This window comes from Chelonus insularis, unplaced genomic scaffold (assembly GCF_013357705.1).
Source record: "Chelonus insularis isolate UGA/USDA-ARS -01 unplaced genomic scaffold, ASM1335770v1 contig_334_pilon, whole genome shotgun sequence".
In the NCBI taxonomy this organism is placed as follows: Eukaryota; Metazoa; Arthropoda; class Insecta; order Hymenoptera; family Braconidae; genus Chelonus; species Chelonus insularis.
This window is the reverse complement of record NW_023276502.1, coordinates 248822-269972: the sequence shown is the minus strand read 5'-3', so window position 1 is coordinate 269972 and position 21151 is coordinate 248822. Positions and strand designations below refer to the sequence as shown.

General features: G+C 30.5%; 1 protein-coding gene across 5 annotated transcripts in view; it reads left to right on the top strand.

Moving 5' to 3' along the window:
• The window catches only part of zfh2 (Zn finger homeodomain 2), a 204684-nt gene that overhangs the window by 81726 nt on the left and 101807 nt on the right, over nt 1-21151 (top strand). For 3 of the 5 annotated variants that reach the window (XM_035082035.1, XM_035082032.1, XM_035082036.1), the window contains one exon: nt 2690-2922. The exons of 1 other annotated variant lie outside the window; for it this stretch is intronic. The gene's annotated coding sequence lies outside the window, so the exon portion shown is untranslated. Of the gene's footprint in view, nt 1-2689; nt 2923-10594; nt 11684-21151 lie in introns of those variants that run through there. One more of the 5 variants, XM_035082034.1, reaches the window with a different exon arrangement.

The following is a 21151-nucleotide window of genomic DNA, read 5'->3' as shown; positions in this document are numbered from 1 at the left end:
AATTAATTATGCAAGTGAATGTTGCATTTTTTTTATGAAATAAAAATTTGAATTTAATGTTCACTGCTTTCATTTATTTTTGTAAGTTGTTATCATTATCGTGAATAATCGTTTGAAATTTTTCTTTTTAAATTGCGACAGTCTCTAATGCAGTTGTCATTCTCATGTATCATGAAATTTTTATCTGATTATTAAGCTTTGATGTGAAACAATTTAATAAAAAGTAGATCAATTTTTTTTGATAATTCTTTTTAGAAAATGAATTCCTGGAAACTAATGCAATTAATAGTTTTTTATATAGAGGACAATTTAAAGGATATAATAATAAAAGTAACGTAAAAATGGCAATTGAAGTATATAGTGTAGGTTTTTAGACTTTATCGATGAAAATGATCTTTAATTCTACCAAAAAAAGATACAAAGTATACTTCTATATAAATATTCTTCTTGCTATCATGTTGTACTTCAAAAAATTGCTTTGACGATAAAATTAAAAACTATAAAAGTCCCCTTAATATTTTTATCCCTTGATAAATTAATGTTATTTTAATCGAAACAATTTTTCTAGAGTCACAAAATTATTTCCCAACTTCTTTATCACTTCAAGGACTAAACTTATCAATTAAAAAAGTTAAAAAATAGGGAATAAGTTGCAAAAAATATACAAATGTATACAAAATGATGCTGATAAGTGATAAATAAACAGCAAAATTGATAAAAGAAAAAGACAAACATGCAATTGAACACGTCAGATATGTATGAATCGTGAGAAAAAATATTTAAAGACATAAGTCGGATATAATTATGAAGCTTCAAGTCTGTATAGATCTCATTAACAACATCAAAGTGCAATGCATTTTATATAGTCCTGGAATCATGTGTGCAAAGAATAAATACTAACTGCTCAGTATATTAGCATTTAGTAATTACCTTATCGACCAGATCGGCCTGTACCTCTGGCATATCGAGCTTGTATCTCTGTTACGTCCTTTGCGCCTTTCCTGGCACGCGAACATACGATATATGTTCACATAATGTCTAGAGTTACATATATATTTTTTTAAATGAGAATCTTATTGACTCGTCATGAACTTATGTACACTTTTCTTTCACATTTTCTCTCGTTATCTTATCTCTGCAACGAGATTTTATTTTCAACATAACTATCGATCCATACTTTTTTTCATGTTTCAATTAAACAAAATGATCTTTCCACATCAAATTTATTTTTTTTTCTTCTCACAGATTTATTTATTTTTTTCTGCTTTAATTCTTCTCACCATAAATTATTTAAATATTTTATTGTGCACATCTCATTACAATTAATAATTAATTATTTTTGAATTATTGTCGTTAATTATGCTGTTAAAAAAAATAATGCTGAAAGTATTGAGAAAAAATTATTATAGAAAAATAATGATAAAATAAATGAGAAGAGTTCAATACAGTTTTAATAAAGAAAAGAAGAATCTATGTCTGTGTCGCGCGCAACCAATGACATCACGTAAAATACACGCGGTCTGCGGATTGAGTAAGGTCAGGGCCACGCGCACTCTCTCCCTTAGTTTTCACGTGTGCTTGTCCCGTGAGCACGATCTACACGGAGACAGCGCGTGATCGCCATCGTGTTTTTCAGGGCGTCAGCTTTTATTCGTCCATATGTACATAAATATTTTTTCTTTCACACTATGTAGATATGTAATGTTATATACCTCTGCAAATTTGTTCACCAGATATATCTATATATAAACATATATAAGCATACATACAGGTATGTTTGTAGATGAATACAATGCTGTTTAGAGTTTACACATAGCGTTTACTCACTGGAGTACATATGCAGCCATCATTTGTGTACGCTTCGTCACATGTGAAACATCAACTAGCTCCACATGAGTTATGTGTACATAATCTGCACACAACCAATGAATGAAAGGGGCGATCAATGACCTATAGTTTCGTTTATACATGACATAGTCGAGTGATTCGCTGGTTTCCCTGATCTAGGAAATGGTATTCGTGGATTTGATATGTAAATTTCCTTGGACATAGCTCAGAAATCGAATAAAAGTGATAGAGAAGGTTTAAATAATTATTTGAAAGCTGAAAAGAATTTTTTTATATTAAAAATTTAGAAAAAAGAAATTAGATAGTATAAAAATTATTGAAGAATATTATTATTTATTATTAATCATCAATTATTATTTTAAGTAACTATCAGAACTGAATTCTTAACAATACTACCATGTCAATCCCAAAAAAAATATTTCATTGAGACTATTCGAAATTTTTATTTTATTTGTTGAAAAAATATTACTTGTTCACAATCAATTTTTTTCTCAGCATATATTTAAAAAATGTAATTACCTGTCATGGATAATTTTTTCTATTGGTTTTATTTCATTAAAAAAAAAAAAATTGTTATTAGTATTAATAAATGATTATGATGAAAAATTTTTTATTAATTAATTAATTTAAAAAATGTATGTAAAAAAAAAGGGATTTATCAAAGTATTGATATGACTACTCTAATTAAATAAATTAGTTGTCAATTAAGGACTAAAGGCATTACACAAAAATGTATTGTTAAGCATAGTTAGTACTAATAGCCATAAAGTAGAAACTGGTAGTTATATTCTTCAGGTCGGACAGTTAAAAGAGTATACTGATCATTATTAATTGGTTAAAGTTTACAGGTAAACAAAGGACATTAAATAAATGACCATAGCGCAGTATAAGTCCTCGGAGATGACTAGAATTCAGTACCTGCTTCAACAGAATTAGGATTACTGCACGCCTACTGCGAATAATCGTGCTATAAAGGCGTGACATGGCACACCATACTCACGATGGACAATGGTCAGTTGGTGGCGGGTGGTTGTATTGTCCTGTCAGTTTCGGACCTGTCGGAATAGGATGCAGGTGCGTACCACTATAATGTATTAGACTTGTCAACGTTTTCCCTGCGATGCCACGGATCGGTATAAAATCTACTTTTCTTCATTCTGCTAACTAAAGTCGACATCAAATCTTTTCGAGTTTATTTACTTTTTTTAATCATTATCCGACTATTCTGAGGCAATAAAAAAATTCAAAGAAATTTTTTTTTAGATCGATTTTGAGAATCATTGAATACGGAAATAATCTTGACGAATAAAAAATGAACAAAAGAATTTTTAAAAGTATTTTTTTTGAATAAAAACCAATATTTTTAGGACCATTTTTAATCATTTAATATTTAATCATTAATAAGAAATATTTCGTGATAATAAAAAAATAATTATTTAGCCGCAATTATTCTAGTGAATTAAATACAATTATTAAGTATTTTTTAAACAAATCCCTTATTATTTGTGAGGAATATTATCAATAGTTTGATTAATAATAATTAAAATTCAATAGAAAAATAATATTAATTTTAATTTATCAATTATTTATTTATTTTTTTATTTAAATTAATTGTTATCTCTGTTAACAATTATTGATAAGACTAGGTACTTTCTATGAGAGTATTGCGTTTTAAGTGTACAAGTAATTGCAATAACAAGTTTATGCACAATAGTACAATATTCCAACGTTTTCATAAAAGATAATACAAAGACTTGTTAAAATTTTTTGTGGTTCCCATCATTTTCATCTTGGACTACTTTCTCTTCTAATAACCTTCTCGCAAATGGTTCCATTACGACCATTAACGTATAATTGCCATAAGGATCTTTCAAACAAAATTTTAAAAATAATTTTCATTCCTCATCTCTATCATTATTATTTATTTTTCGTTAGCATTAAAAAGAAGACAAGCCAAGTGCGAACAAGTTATAGCACAAAATAGATCCATAATATATGTATATGTGTATTAAGCAAAATTGAAGACAGTGCTAGTTTAGCAGGAAGAAAGACAAAATATACATGGGCCGGCAGAGTACACTCTAATTACGACTAATTTTGTTAATTACCGTGAGGTACCACAAGAGACCCCCTCATTTCTCGTGCTGGCCCGACTAATTCTGGGGTCCAACATTGTGTCTAGACTTTAAACAACGTATCTGAACACGTCTCACGGTCATGATGGAACAGGTCCCGAAAAATTTTGTGCCTTCTTTCTCTCTCACTTCTCGCGTCTGCTCTTTCTCCTGCAATTATACACCATACTTATTCCACCCTCATTGGTGATTTTGCATTCTTGCATTCGCGTGAGAGCTGATTGCGTTAATTTGACTCATGCCTCAAGCTCATATTCCTTTTCTTTCTATTAACTTCTCGATATAATTTTACCCTGAGAATATGAATATTAACTACATGATAAAAAATATGAAAAATCAACGAAATTATTGATTCGCACAAAGTAATGATACTTTTATGAATATTACCCTTGACAATAATAATTATACGAAATTAACAAAACTATATAATTTTAATGCAACAAAAAAATTTACGTAATGAATAAATTAAAAAAATTTATTCTTTACCTAGATTAAAAAAATACATTATTTCAAAGTAATTATGTCTAAAAGGATCTTAACAATTATTTTAAAATTATTCTTTATATTTTTCTATGTAATTTCTTAGATATGTGTGTATAAAAAATATTCTATTCAAAAAATTAAATTTTTTTTCTCAAGAATTCTCAGAATTGTGTATCCTAATTTTAAATATCATATTCCGATGAATTGGGGATGCAATTAAAAACCTATTTTCCCTAGTTTACTAGTTTTTTATTACACCATTTTTTTCATCCCTTTACTGCTCTATAAAAAATCAAAAAAGGTAAAAGAAAATGATTTTTTAATAGTTAAGAATAGTATGTTATTGTTGCGTTAAATGGTATATTTTTCTTGGAATATGAATTTTATACAGAAACCTGTAAACCATTAATTGTAGCTCATTGTTGATGGTCATTTAGGACCAGCTAACTCCCCAGAGACTAAAAATACATAATTCATCATGAAAAACCAAGTGTTAGAATTTATACAACTACCTAATATATTCGTGCAACACAGGAAACAGCTTTTGAAATGCCACCAGTTATGGTGGTTCAGGTAAATTTTAAGAAAATAATGGAAACTATCGACAGAAAAGATTAAAAGGCTTACATATAGTGTCTGGAACCAGCAACCGCGCAGTGTCAAAGAGACCATAAAATCCACCGGGGGTTCCCTTAGTGCATTTTTTGGTAGACAAAGCCTAAAGTAATTCACGAAACGTTTCAAAATCGTCACAAGGGTGCAAGAACAATATTTTTGTTTGAACGAGAGTTATAGCATCACCTGCTAGACCCCCGCTTGTCCATCTCCATGGAAAAATCTATTGGTTTTCGTATACCTGACATTCTATTCTCTCAAAATCCGTGGGACAATATTCTCTCACGTGCATCTCACCATATTCTTTAGATTTGAGGATATTTTCACCTTAGATGGACCAATCATAAGAGTCTTCATTTTTTTTTTAAAAGAGAAATTTAGTCTGATTTTCTATTGGACGTTTTGATATTCTATATGATGGGGATTAGTTTGCTAAATCAGATGAAAAGACATTCCAACTGATTGATTGGATTGTTCTCTTTTCTTCTTATTTATTTATTTGCATTTTTTATTCAATTCAGTAAACAATAATTTTTCAAATTAAAAATTTAAAAACTCTTAGAATTGATGATTGAGAAAATTAATCATCAATTTTGTATTTCAGAATACAATAAAAGAAAAATAAAAATACGTTGAATCATCATTCTACATTAAAATTCTAGAAAAAAATTCTTTCAAAAATTAATAATAACTTTGTCCATTAATTATTCAAATTATTAAACAGAAATAATTGTTCATAAATACCTCCTGACAGTTGGAATAATTTCTTTTGAAATGTGAATGTTGTGAATTCGAAAAAGAGATTATTCCCTATTTTGGTTGAGGAGTTTATTTTAAAATACTAGATAAAAATAATTCAATTCTAAATAAATTTACATTGAAAATCAGAATAAGAGAAGACTTAGAAGGGATTAGATCATGGAATTTTTACATCAAGATTCTGAGAAAATTTACTAAAAAATTTAGAATAGATCCAAGCATTGTCTGGAGGCGCCCAGCAGTCTAGTCCCTTCGGATTTTCTTTCCACGTACGGCATATACTCAAAGATACAGGTTGAAAAATGTGTACGACATGAATATCAAATTTCTGAATACGTGACAGTTCATTTAAACTAATAATCTCTTATTATGTATCGGTATATAATCAATGTTCGACGCATTTATTATAATTGCCCTTGCAATATATTATAAAATATATAAAATAAGGGGGAAAATGTTATATCCCTCATCACATGCACGCATATGTGAGAAGTGAAAGGGGTAATTTTTATAAATTAGGGACATTCAAGTTTCAAGTGAGGTAGGTTAAGACTACCGTACTGTTGACGATACCTCTGTAACTTCCATAGTTTTGATACTTTCCCTACATATGGTTTATTTTTAGGTATAAGCCGATGAAAATTGACCATGAGACCCTGACACACTGTCGTACGGGTGATAGGAAAACGTATAAAAAATTTATATCCACCATACAAGGGGCTAAACTGCATAATTTTGCTTGAAGGAACATTTTTCTTGCACACAAACATAAACAGTTTGTTGTTAAACAATAAAATAAAAAAATCTGCATTTTATACTACTGAATTCATTTGGAATATTTTTCAAGAATGGAGAAAAATATTTACTATTTTTTAAGTTCAAATTTTTTTTTACCTCATCTTAAAATCCAGATGTTTTTTTTTTTGAGTGAAAACTGCAGTTTGAAATTTTTATTACGGTCGAAAAAAATTTTTTTCAAGCAAATCTAAACGACCAGAAACGTGATGTTATGTTAATTAACAGGTTTAGTCATTGTTTGAAGTGTAAAATTTCTACAAAGTTGATTGTACTCCATAGTTTCTTTGACCTCTACTCATTCATAGAAAAACCAATACCTGATGTTCATCAATGAATAGGTTTTTCCACACTTTACAACTTGCAATTCATACAGAGAGTTTTTCTCGTCTTCTGTAAAACCATTTGCACTGTCAAAAATAATTTCATTAATCGTAAAGAAAAAGAAATTAATAATTACCTCTATAAACAATTAGAACACTAATAGAAATAAATACTCACTGACTTCCTGACTTGGAGCAATATTTTGTCAAGTTTTGATAGAAGCAGCAATTTTTTTTCTCCATCAAAAATAAAATGTGTGTCCATGATATATAAAGCATGTGTACATATATCCGTTGTTAAGTGTTTTAGACTTAGATGTTAGAAGACTCGCTTGGACCCAACACTCATCAGGTAGAGATTTTATACCTGGCACCCGCGCGTTCCATTCAAGCGGTTTAAAAATCTTCTTGGTTATTTTTACTTAGCTCTCTCGAGCAACTATTGTCTCTCTTTTCGTTTCACAATCCTTACATTGTTCCCTCTCCCCTTATCTCTATCTTTATTTACCAAGTCCCATCAGGCCAACCAACTCGGTGCTGATGCTGCAGTGAAGGCCCCAGTTATCCCTCTTCATAACCCGGAATTCCGCGCGTTAGCTTGATGGACCTGTTCACTCCAGTCCCAGCACCTTTTTACATGCTTTTTTCCCGCACGTCCATGAGATACTCGCTGACTACTGAATCGTATAAAACGTGTATAACTTTAATCCTTCGCAATGTTTCGCGTGTGCAGGTATAATTTTACAGTAACATGACTAATTCACTTTTTCTATTTATTTTATACTCCCTTATTATTTCTTACATTTCGTTATTTTTTTCTGTAGCTTTGTGTAGCTGCTTTGTAATTATTGATGAACAAAAATGTCTGCTATGTCTATGTAAAAAAATATTTTAATTAAAAAGATGGATCTGTTCATAAAACACCTAGCCAACTGATAATAAATCATCTGCCGCAATAATCGACAAGTTCATCTCTTTTATTGTCTGAACTATATGTCATATATGTCAAAGTCTTATTTATTGTTTTTTTTTCTTTTTTAAATGATTACTGTCTTCATCTATTTTCATCTAATATATACTCAGACATTAATAATTCATGATTAGTTAATGGCTTTAAAAAATCGTTTTAGTAATCAGATTAATCAATCCAAGTACAATTGTTGGAAAAAAATATTCCATATTGTAGAAGAGAGATTAACAGTCAATTAGTTTTCATGGAATTCTTATTAACTAATATTCTTAGAATTAACATAGTAATATTTTTATAGATTTAGTTCTAATGATTATTTAAAAAGAAAAATAACAATTCATCGAAGGAATGCAATTTTATTGTGCTAAATTATTTTGAATAGAATTATCTGAGTATTGGTTTACTCTAGTATTTTATTGAATTGATCTGTTATTTTTTATTGAACATCCATGCATCTTTAAATGTATAATTTTATTCATGATTGAACTATCATTTGTATACTCTTTGTATGGCGAATATTTTAAATTCTTTTTATTGATTAAATAAACATTCATTTGCACACCAAAAATTTTTCTCTCAATGAATATAATTCATTTTAATATTTAATTATCATTTTTAATTCAGAAAACAATATTTAAAAAATATTCATCAATAATCTTAAGTTCTCTATTGATTTTTAATTACAGAAAGAAAAATTTCAGCTTTTTTTCAATTTATTTAATTTAATTTTCAATTAAAAAATTAATCTGACCATTAAAATTACTTTATAACACCTCGAGGAATTTTTAAACATCTGCGTTAGGTTTATTTATCCATCCTTCTCATTGTCAGTTGAGAAAAAAAAGAAAATAACGTAGCTGTATTATTATTATTGATTCAGAATTTTATTTAATGTGTCGACCCTTATTATTATTATTAATCTTTTGATGTGTGCAGAGCAGAGAATAAAAGCTCGAGCGGATTTTGATATTGTGATATACCTATATATACAATTTTTTCATCTTTTATTTTCAATAGTTCCATCTCACTTTATGTTTCATTCGATGTCGCTTTTTGCTTCTCACTCGCCCTTAAGCAACTATACAGTCATGAGTTGACATTCACAAACGGAAAAGAAAGATCCAAAGCGGCGTCGGAGTCACTTTACGAGTTTCCCTCTTTATGTACGGTGAGACTGCACCTGGCCGAAGGCCATTCGCATCTCAAAATTCTTAAAGTGTAGTAAAACTACGCTGCAGTGTCTGTATTGTTGTGCCTTTAAAAAAGTGGGAGTATATTTTCTCTTTCTTTATTCCTTAGGTCATCTCTTCTATCATTCATTCACATATTCTCAGTATTTTGTCATCTCTTTTTCTCCCTAGTGAGCCCTCCTTTTTCGTTATACCTTTATTCCCCTTTTTTTTTATTACAAAAATCAATAAAAAATTTACGCACTGCTTCTCCAAGCTTCTTCATTGCCTTTTCATTAATTCAGTAAAAATGTTTTCATAAATTGTGTCCTCAGTAATTATCTTTATTCGATAATCATTCATTATTAATATAAAAATTATTCCGAAACTTGTCATAAATTTAGGGGGATAAATATAGATTATGAACGATTAAATCATATTCCCGACCATAGGTGTCACAGATGAGACAAGTCGATAGCCAGGTTTTTTTTTTTTAAAAAAAAAAAGGAAACCTACATAAAAATCCACATGGTTAAGATAAAAAAGGAAAGATGGGAGAAGATAAAAAAGAAGTATAACAAGTATTTACAACGTAAACAAATAAACAAAGGAAAAGTATTTAATTTCTCTTAACATCATTTTCCATTTAATTTATTTATCATAAAAAATTACTCTCCTGATGAATATTCATAATGGACAAAAGAAGATTGAATTTCATTAAAGATAACTTTCTCTTGATGAAAATGAATCAGGAGTCATTTAAATAATTTCCTCACTCCAAAAGAGATACTCCGAAAGACATGCAGAGGATAATGGGGAATATTTGAAGAGAAAAAAGAGTACACTTGAAGGATTAAAAACATGTATAAAGTGCATATAGAAAGTATAATGTAACCGACAAGAGTAACTCAATCGTTGCATCAGCTTCCGGATGTTTGTAGATCTCTTGGTAGGACTGCGAGCGGAAATCCAGGATCATCGATCGACGCGAACGTCCACTAGAGTATCTAGAAATACATAACAACGCTTGCGATATGTCCGGTGGGAGTAGCTCGCACGAGACGAAAGATTACCGGGAAGATATCCGGGAAATTTCAGCCTCTGGTGTTGGTGCTAAGTGACCCCTACCTGCACCACCGAGAGAGTCTATCTGTATACGTTGGATCACGTCCTCTTGGACTGCTCCTGCGCGCTATTCATCAGCTGGTGGGACAACGCGTCGAGGAGAGGACATGTGTCCTCTCCCTCTCTGCCAACTGTCTGGGCTGAGATTCCCCGACTGTCGATCCGCAGCAGTCCACACTACCCATGTCCGGACACCGATAAACTCCGCCCACTAGACTGCACAAATCACGCCCCCAACCCCCACTCTCGCGACACTTTGGATTCAGCAACTCAGCGCAGCATCGAGTGGTGGGGGTAGCTCAGAGTCTGCGGAGGGGTGGAAAGCCGGTGCGGAGGGGCGGGGAGCGAACAGTTCGGCAGCGCGACCCGACGTGGGCACTTCGCTGTCCGGCCTTTCTTCATTAAAATATATCCCGTACATACCCCTGACGTTTTGTGGCCCGTGGAACCACGAGAGTAAACGCGCGCGCGTCCAGGCCCCCGGTGTTCCAGACTATACCTCCATTCCAGTTTTAATATATCGCCTTTAGGCTAAAATACCCCGCGCTTTCACACCTACTATACGCCTGACCACGAGCTAAGCACGTCGCGCGATCACACACTCTCCAAAGCTCGGTTTTCTCGTTTACAACAAACGTGTGCCGATTAAATAGTTATCATAACGTGGGACACGTTATTTAATAATCTTTCAAGTTAAATTGATCATAGTAATCGTAATAAAAATAAATAAATAGTAATAAAAAATATTTGAATATTGAGAACGTTGATACAGTGTACAGTGATATAGTGGCTACAATTTTCATTACATTCAATTGAGTGTGTGACATTACGAACGTGATTATTTGTGATCTCATATTGTTAACCTAATCAAGATCACAAATCAAAGGGGTGCTATATTAATTGTTCACAAGTGCGAAGGATATTTTATATTTTTATTTTATTTTTTCTTTTGTTGATAAAACGTTGGCGTTATTTTTTTTACCCCAACACCTGCATATTAACATCAGGATTCAGTGATTACAAAAGTGATGCAGATTGAAGAAAAAAATTAATTATTAAGTGAGCATTTGGAACAATTTAAACTAATTGACAACAACAATCGTTACTGATTTTTATTTGCCATAAATAATAATAATAAATAATCATATAATACTTCTCTCAACATATCTTAGAAACTGTGCGGTGTTTTATTTGCTGCATATAAATATTTACGTGACAGTTAATGATTTCAGTGAAAGCTAATTAAACTGTACTGAGAGTTGGTGCAAGAATATTTTCAGTATCGTGTTAATTTTATGCTCTAATTGATGATTAATCAATAATAATTATTATCATTACAAATAATTTTTTTAATTTATCATTTCTAATGAAAAAAAAAATAGTAAAGTGATTGTTAAAATAAGTAAAGTGCGAATCACCGAGACAAGAATACTGGAAGCTTTATTCAGGATATGAACCCAGGTATGTGAAGTGCATATAGTGATATATGTAAGCAGCAGCTTTATTAATGATGTGATATAGTTTTTATTCGTTTAATGAAACCAAGTGTCTATAAATTATTTCCAACAAATAATCTCTGACATCTCCAAAGCAAGAGAAAATCTAAAATAATCCAAGTAAAATCCGCCTATCAATCCAGTGATTACGCGATGAAAGTTGAGAATAATGAATGATTATTAATTGATACAATCATAAAGGAGGTATTGATTTCGATAAATATCGAATAACAATGAGCAATAATAATGAAGGAGTTGATGAAAGAAAGGTTTTAATTGCAAGTTAATCAATAGATTGATGTGCATACGTCAGCATGTTGATGGACATGGTTTATTTATTGGCTTTAGTTGGGTATAGGTGCAAGTATAGATGAAGAGTTCAGGCCGTTCTGCAGTCATTAGAACTCGGGATTTATATAAAAGCTCGTAAAGAACGGATGTGTGGCCGTGGGTGCCTCGCGGAAGTCGTGAAACGCGTGCGGCACGTCAGATTTTGATCTGAATGAGATAAGGAAACCGGTAGGTTCTCTCTACCTTTCTCTCGACAACTACTACTCGTGTGGCACGTGATATTGTGCTACGATTAAAGTAACTGCTATTAGCTGTTTACAAACGGTTTTGAGTCACAGCTGGGCTCGGTGGTGGAAACTGTGAAATTGTTGCAAGAATTGTTGTGATTCATTCAGCAGGGATATACTCAGTATGTCGGTTTATTTGATACAGAGACGATGTTTTGTCGTTTAAATCATGACAGGAATTGCTAGTTATCATCATTGAAATCATTCTTCTCGAAACTTGATTGAATAAAAATCTAATTAGTTTCATTTAGAAGATTTGGATTGGATTTAAAGAATTATATCCGATAAAAAAATCTTCATTAGAAATATTTCAAATGACAGGAGGTAAATTTTGCATCATTAGAAAGATTGATTCTCTGTGCTGAATTGAAAAACAAGCTTCGATTTGAGAGAATACGTTGAATTGAATTTAAAAGTTAGTTAAATTGTTAGAGGTTTTTTGAAATATTCGCTTTCTAACTATTTTTAAAATTCAGTTGACAGATATCAGTATTTTATAATTCCTATAATTAATCATTCCAAAACACTAGAGAGCACTTTTTATTCTCATTGCAAATTCTTGAGTGGAAATAATAAAAGTACATGACTATTTTACTAATTAGTGATTTTTTCATCGTCGTATGAACAAGTGTGACTGTTAATTATACTATTTTGCAACATTTTATTTCATTGGAGTTAATTAGAACAACAAACTTTTTCGTTGGTGTACGTTAAGTTCTTACATTCTTACAGACTGACGACAGTAGTGTTTCGTAATTCTTACGGTCTAATTAATAAAGTACATACTCAATCATTCAATTTCTTTACTATGTTGTATCACACTAGGCTTTTTTTAACATTTCCACTATTTTTTACTCCATCATTCTCTTTTTAACTTCATCATACTGCCATAAGAAATGTTGAATTTTTTTTAACCTCCAAAGAACACTCTTTACACTCTTGGAAAAAAAATCTAAAAATTCGTTTGCTAAAATTTAATGTTAATTACTGTGATTGAAGGAAATTTTTCCACGCTCTCAAGTCCAATTCAGTGAGTTATATATAGTTTATCCGACGGATCACACACGCGTTAAAGTCTCCGCGTATCACGCAATGTGTGCAAAAATTCATTGTTCATTATTTTTAAAAACAAAAAGTATTTTTTTTTTTGGCGAAAAAAAGATGACGTGAATACAAAAATATTGAACAGTGTACAAATAACAAAATCACTCGTGACTTAATGCCTACTATTACCTGTGAAAAGATGAATTTTAATATTTTTTTAAGTGAACATATTAGTTGAATAATTGTGCATTATGTATGTAGATATGTATTATAAGTACATAATACGAATGAACAAATGAAGAAAGAAAAATGTCGAGTGGCGCGTGCGAAGTTAGACTGAGAAGAGTTTCACGTTTAACATTTGATGCTAAATAAAAGGGGGAATCTCGCACGCGTTTGTATAGTCAGCGAGAGTTCTAACAGGAAGAAAGAACGTGGAGAAAAAATATGAATTCCAATGCAAAAGGGTTACCTCGATTTGTAACGCACGCGTGCATCAAAACTCTATACGTTCATTTTCAAGCGTGTGGCTTAAATGTTTATATGAATTAAAAGCATAAATATACTAATCGACTGCGTGTCGTTTCACGATACTTTGTGGCAATTTAAATAATACTATTAACATGAGAATAACACAATAATCTATTCAAGTGAATAAAAAAAAAAAAAAAAATATAGTCTTTTACTTATTATGCGTGTGATATCGATAAAATTTTATATGATAAAACTAGTGGATTAGAAATTATTAACAAATTAAAATTACATACAATGTTTTAACTGTGGTGATTGTATCTTAACGTTTCTCGGAATGCACACAGTGTAGGTGAAAAAAAAAAAAATTACAATAGTAAAAAAAAGTGTAGTTGAGTCGTTACGAAGCATAAAATATATAAAATAATAGTAATTTCTTTTTTTATGTTGTATTCTTGATGCATAAAAATTTTTTGAATTATGAAAATTACAAAGAAGCTTTTATTTTTTTACATTATAATTATTTTTCACATTCAATTCAACTCATTTATTTAATTACAGAGAACGAAAAAAAATTGAATTTAAAAAAGATCAATAGATAAAAAAAAATGAATAAAATTCATTAAATATTTCAGAGGAATTTTTATAAAATAAATTTGTATTTTTTTTTTATGAATATGACAATTAATTTTTTTCCTCTGATATTTTGAGCGAAATTTAGAACGAATATTAAATGATCCATATAGCTGACTATCTACACAACATGAGCTTGATTAAAAAAACTACATGTAGGATCATTAAGTGTAGTCTTATTTGAAATACATATAGAAGCTTATTATTCGTTTTGGTTGGATGACGACACTTATACCTGCAGCAACAGCAGCAGCACGAGACTTTGATGGTACAAAAGCCGGTTCTCTCATCATACTGGTGTGAAGCATAAATACGCGCGACCGGAGTAGAGTCCTGTGACTGCTTTTATGTTGACACAATGCCATTTATTATCATAATCTATTATCGTAGCTCATATATGAACGCGTGCATTATTATTTTAACGGTCTGTTACTAAGCCGAAACAATAATCTGTATCTTGACGTTTAGTTTCCTATCATATTCCAAGCTTACTGCTTATACATACTACTCGTCTTGATAGTTGTGCAGTTTATTGCTCCATTACATGTAAAAATGTTTCAATTGGACAGTTTAACATAATATCCATACATTTATATTCATTTTACATTACTGAAACATATTTTCACTGAGAAATTTATTTCTTCACTTATTTACTCTTTTTTCAATTATCTCTTCTCCATTTTCTGGACTTAAAAATGAATTTTAAAAAATTCTTTAAAATAGTTGTTTGCTGAGAAATATTATTTTTTTCTTTCTATTATTAAATAAAATCTAGATTAAAATTATATAAAGTAACCAGTTTTTTTTTATTTTCTCTGGAATTATTTACTCCATTGGAAAAAATTCAAGATAAAAAGCATTTTAAAAAAATTCTGAGAAGAGAAATAATAAATTTCAATAATAATATTATTCATATTTAATTGTAAACTGCAGTAATAATTTAAAATATTCCTTTTATTTCGTTTCCTTGGCTGTTTATCTTTCATTTGTACCATATTAAAGTATATTACACATATATAGTAAACTTTCGATCGTTAAAAAATCGACTTTATCGTTAAAAAACTGGTTTACTTCCACGCTCGACTGAGTCAATGACATTCTATATAACCATACATACACATTTAGACTTTTTTATTTGAATTTTAGTTTTTCGTTGTCTTCAACTATAAATAGATCTCTGAATAGTTCATCATTAAAGGTGAATTTTATCAATAGCATTTCACCATGCTGTTTAAACAAATGTCAACGATGTTTATTTGTTATATCTGTATACAATTGAGAATGACTTGGGATTCATAAATTTATTCGATTTTCTATTATTTAAGTGAAGTATTTAACATTTGTACTTTTAAAATTATCATAATTATAAATTTCTTGACTGAAATTAAATGAATTACACTTGATTGTAATATTATTTATTACATTATTGTAAATACAGATATTTTTTTAAGCTTTCTAGACCTGCTTGAGTTATTTAAAATTTTTTAGATTGTTATTCTACTAAAACACAATCATGCAATTTATCTTGTTTATTATCTGGCATTGTACTCAGTATGATTATAACATAATTTATGTAGAATTATTATTCTTTGTACATAAAATTGCATGCAATTTATTATTTAAAAATTAATTATTTAAAATAAAAATAACAACCTGAGTAAAGTACAAATTTATTTATTAAGTTTCATAAATTTATTAATTCAATTTCAAAGAATAATAAATTATTTATCTTTCCAACAAAAAATAAAATAATAATTTTTATTCCAAGAAAAGTTGAATTTATTATCACAATAATTTGATAAAGAATTAATTAATCGACATAATTATCAAAAGAAATAGCTGAGAGATTTTTTATCACATTATATTTGTTTCACTGAAGTCCGAGAGAGAGAGTGGGAAAAGAGAATGTCGAGAGAGATAAGGTAGAAAGGTTTTAGCAAATTAATCCGACTGACTAACGAATCAGCATATTTAAATACGTAAAAATCATCATGATCCTTATAGTAGTGTCGTGTGTGTTCATGTGCAAGTTGTATTTTCTTTCTTCTTTATGACTACTTCTTTAGCAAGATATAGCAGCCCCCATAGATGATGATGATTATTATTCTTTATCATCTTCTCTTTCATTCTGTTATTCTGTTGGTTATTATTTTTTCACTTCTATTTTACTCTATGATGATTTTAATCTCTCATAATCCCAGTAGGCTCGTTCCTTATTGCGTTCAACTCCCCGGCAAGTTATGGGACACCGGGCATGGTCGCGCATATATGTGCCGACCTACTGAGGCCCCATCTCGTTCCGGACAATGGGCCCCTGATTGCGGATTAGGGATTAAGAGACAAAAGAGCTGAGGCGAGGTACAGTTTCGTAAATAAATGTAAGAATGCCAGCGGCATAGAATCTCTCTGTCATATCTTTTATTATTTTACCTTTTTTTTTCTATTATCTACATCCACATATGTACCAGCTCCTATTCTTTCTCGCGGGTGGCGCGTTTTATGCGCGAGTAGATTTTTTTAATTGATAAACTTTACTCGTCGATGAATTATAACGCGTCAGAAATGATGCCTACTTTTACACCTCGGCTGAGAGAGAGAGAAGTGTGTAGTTTGCGAGAGGGTGAGAGCCAAAGGGCTGGAATCGTCGCCGGTGGTGGCACAGTCATGCGTGCAGTTGGTTTGTAACTGAGTGAGAGATGAGATGGTAGATAAGATGTGTCCAGTTGGTAGATAGCCATTGGCTTCAACCATCAGTGCAGCGCGAAACGTGCGCCAAACCCTTCAACTACCATTATATACTTTTTTTTTTATTATTTTTAACGCCCTCCTCATTTATATGTCCTGCTTTCTTATTCTCTATGTTTCATTATTATGTTATTAACTGTAATTATGTCAATAATTTCCAACTATTCATACTCAGAAAAAAAAATTATTAACGACAGAAAACAAGAGTTTAGCTCTAATTGTTCCTCTTTCGTGATGGTATTTTTTTTTCATTATTTATAAGGGTATCTTTATTCAGTGTTGTATTTAAAATAATAGTAATTATAAAGAATAATATTTTTGCTCGATGACTCGATTGTTTTTTAATGAGACAGAAAAAACATTGACTGTGAACAAGGAGTATTTTTTTCAAATTTATTTTAAAAAAGAAAGGTTGCTTGAGATAAAAAAAAGAATTTATTAAAAAAATATATTCTAGTTCTACTCGATTATTTTAAATATAATTAATCCAATTTCACTTGTATTTAAAGTTATCATCAAACAAAATTTCATCAAATTCAATAAAAATATTTTATTGCAAATATTTCAAATTCTTTTCATTAATTAAATAAACATTTTTATGCATAACAAAAAATTTTTTCACAGTATTGATAAAAATTATTTGCAATCTTTATCAGGGTCTTAGTAATAAAAAAAAAAAAAAATTAATAGTTATAAAAATGTGCTGAAATAGAGTTAAATATTTTATCAGCTGAGTAATTATTTTTAATTCTTATCAAAATATTTTTATTTATGTTTTCTCAAAACCTATGAAATAGCAATAATTTTCATAACCATTGCAATGTTAAAAACATCAACAACGTTTCAAGCGAAGAATCATAAAAAAAAAAAAATAATACCTAATGAACAAATGTTCTGAATAAAATTGAGTTATTTCCTTGGCGAGAATACAAGTTGAGAATTTTTTTTTCCTTCATTAGTTGATAATCCTTAAGTAGATATATCTATAACATATGAAGGCATTAATTCAGAAGAGTTATTTCTGCTCCAGCAAAGTACACATACACACACGCACATATATATATATATTTGGGTAGTATTTACACGGTGACTTAATCTCTTGGACACGTACAGACATCCCGGTGTAATTTTGGTGTGGGCGCCCGCGCCACACCTCGTGCATATTTGGACAGTGATTCCAAGAGAGACTCAGACTCGTGTGGTACACATCAACGGATGTGATGTTTGACACAGGAGATTTTCGATCAACACACTCTCATCACACGTGCTTGGAATATCTTGTTCCTTTTTCTTCGATCTTCATTTAATTCATCATACAATATAATAACACATACCAAGCACCATAATGTATATATTATATATCTATATACATCATTTCCCATATCTTTATAATCAAAACGTCTGTGCAGACGTCGCGTGTAGGTTAACTTTCAATTTGTGCACTTTATAGAGTGCAAAAATACCCTCAATCATCCCTTGCATTCACAGCACGCAATCACGACAAGTAAAGGCCTATCGGCTCCGGGTCAACTGTAATAGTAATATCCAAGTGCAACAGAGTTACGTAGACCGGATTATATTGGCGAGAAACAATCATTCCTTCTCAGCTAAAATACTTCACATTCTTTCTAATTATCCTTTTACTTCAATCCAAGTGTATTTACTTTCTTTTTTGAGCTAACAAAATGCTTTTTCTTCACCTCTGCTGCTTGTAGTGATTCGTTTTGAATGCAGGAAAAAATGTCCTAATGTCCTGTAAACAATTGTAATAAATTCCTTTTCTCTTTATCAATACTTAATTCAATTTAATAATTGAATATCAAAATTTTTCGATTGGAGTGTAAAAAAGAATATATTTCAGTGAATTGTTAATAAATATCAACGATAAAAGGTGTCAGGCAAATATATTTACGAACAATAAATAATTATATATATCCTGTTGCACAGCATGCTTGAATTTTTTCTAATTATTTAGCCACAGTAACGACACATGTATGCATGCATACATCACATAAATATCTGGATACTAAAGCTCATACTCTAATAAAGTATTGGCGCCTGAATAACAAAAGTAATGGCCGCTTGATTCAGTGCATTTATACAGAATCTCTTCTCATCCTTCGAGAGAAGTGACGTGCCGCGAGTTATCGATAGCCTTGAAGTGTCTGTCGGTGATTTAAAAGACGAGCTTGCGACGTGTCGCCGGTATGCCGATTGCGGGGTCTGCCGGCCGAACTAGTTTTTACCTCCCCGAGCAAAACGTGCTTCCACTGATTCAGCCAATCCCGAGACTCCAAACACCCGGCGATCGCCACCATGCTGTCCCCATCAAGTGCTTTTACATTATATACCCACCAACCTCACTCCACCTTCTTCTTCTGCAGACCATTCTTACTCGCTCCGCTGTACCAGCTGCGTTTATACAGTTTTCCATCGCTTCTTCGGTATTCACGTACTGATTTATCCTCTGCTTATCAGTTTGCTCAGTAAAATGGCTTTTTAAGATTCCAAATAGTCACTAATAATTATTATCATCTATTCAATATATCTTTTATTTATTAACATTTCTCTTTAAGATTATTATGCAAATAATGATAAGATAGGCATTAATTAAATATCATCAATATATATAGAATCTTCTAACAATTAAAATAATTATTTCCTTACATATAAATTAAAAAGAGAAAATGTTGGAGTATGAACAAAATTCATCATTACTTCATTTTATTTAATGATTAGGTTACTTATTTAGTTATTATTATTCAAATTGTTCAATTAATTATTAAACTAATTCCTGCTATGAGAATTTTCAATAAAAAAAAATTTTTTCAATCTTTAAATATTGTTAAAATCAATAAATACTTTTATTAAATCGTGAAACAAATTTTTAATCTCAAACAATAAATTTAATTGATACAAACATTGCAAAAAAAAAGAATTATTTAGTGCTTGTTATTGTAAAATTTAAAATGCATTATTTATTAAACATAAATAGAAATATAATAAAAGTTTTCATCAGGTTGAAAACAGTTCATTTATTTATACATTATTTAAAAATATAATAATGATTTTATGAAGTAATCGGTTGCTTATCTACCCCTTAAATAATTGCTTCAACATATGCAATAGTATCTACCACACAATTCAACGATTTGAATAATAAATATCTATTAAAATTATCATTTAAATAACTTTCATACTTTTTTTTTTATTCTTTACTAATTCATTACTTTAGGATCTTAAACTTAGCGAAGATATTCTTTCCATTTCATCAAAAAGCCGACAGTACTCTATGCATTGCAACTATGTAGTCTCTAGATAAAATTAGCTGTATCGTCGTGTTGTAAACCCTTGCGTGCAGTTACTCATGCACTCGCGTCGCTTATTAAGCTCATATATACCCTAAAGCCTAAAGTATTGCAAATGTGCTTCGAGCGCGAATTCCACTAATATACAATAATGAATACATTTAACTATGCCTTGGTATATGAATAGATAGTTTAGTGCTAGCTAATGTTACAGCTTTTTGCAATGGCATTCAAATAATTCAGGTTTATTCACCAGTCTAATTATTTACATCATTGTTTATAAACAAAGTCTTAACTAAAGTTTATAATCCTCTGCCCCTAAATTTTAGGTTATTCTCTTTTAGTAATCTGTTTATACATCTTTACCACAAAATCATGAGATTTAAATTGCTGGACAAAAGGTTGTTTTACAATCAGGTCGAAGATTATAAATAGTAGAATAGTAAAGTAATGGGATTAATCAAGAAAATAATGATTGTAGGAGGCTTGAGCTGGCTAGTATTAATTTACACTTTACTGCTGGTCAGTACTTGCTGCTCCAAGCTATTGTTGACCCTAGCAGGTAACATTTTCAAGGAAAATAGAAAACCCCTGGCTGGGCAAAGTCTGTTAGTCAATGCTGGTACCGTAAAATTATTTTAATGAAATTTCAAG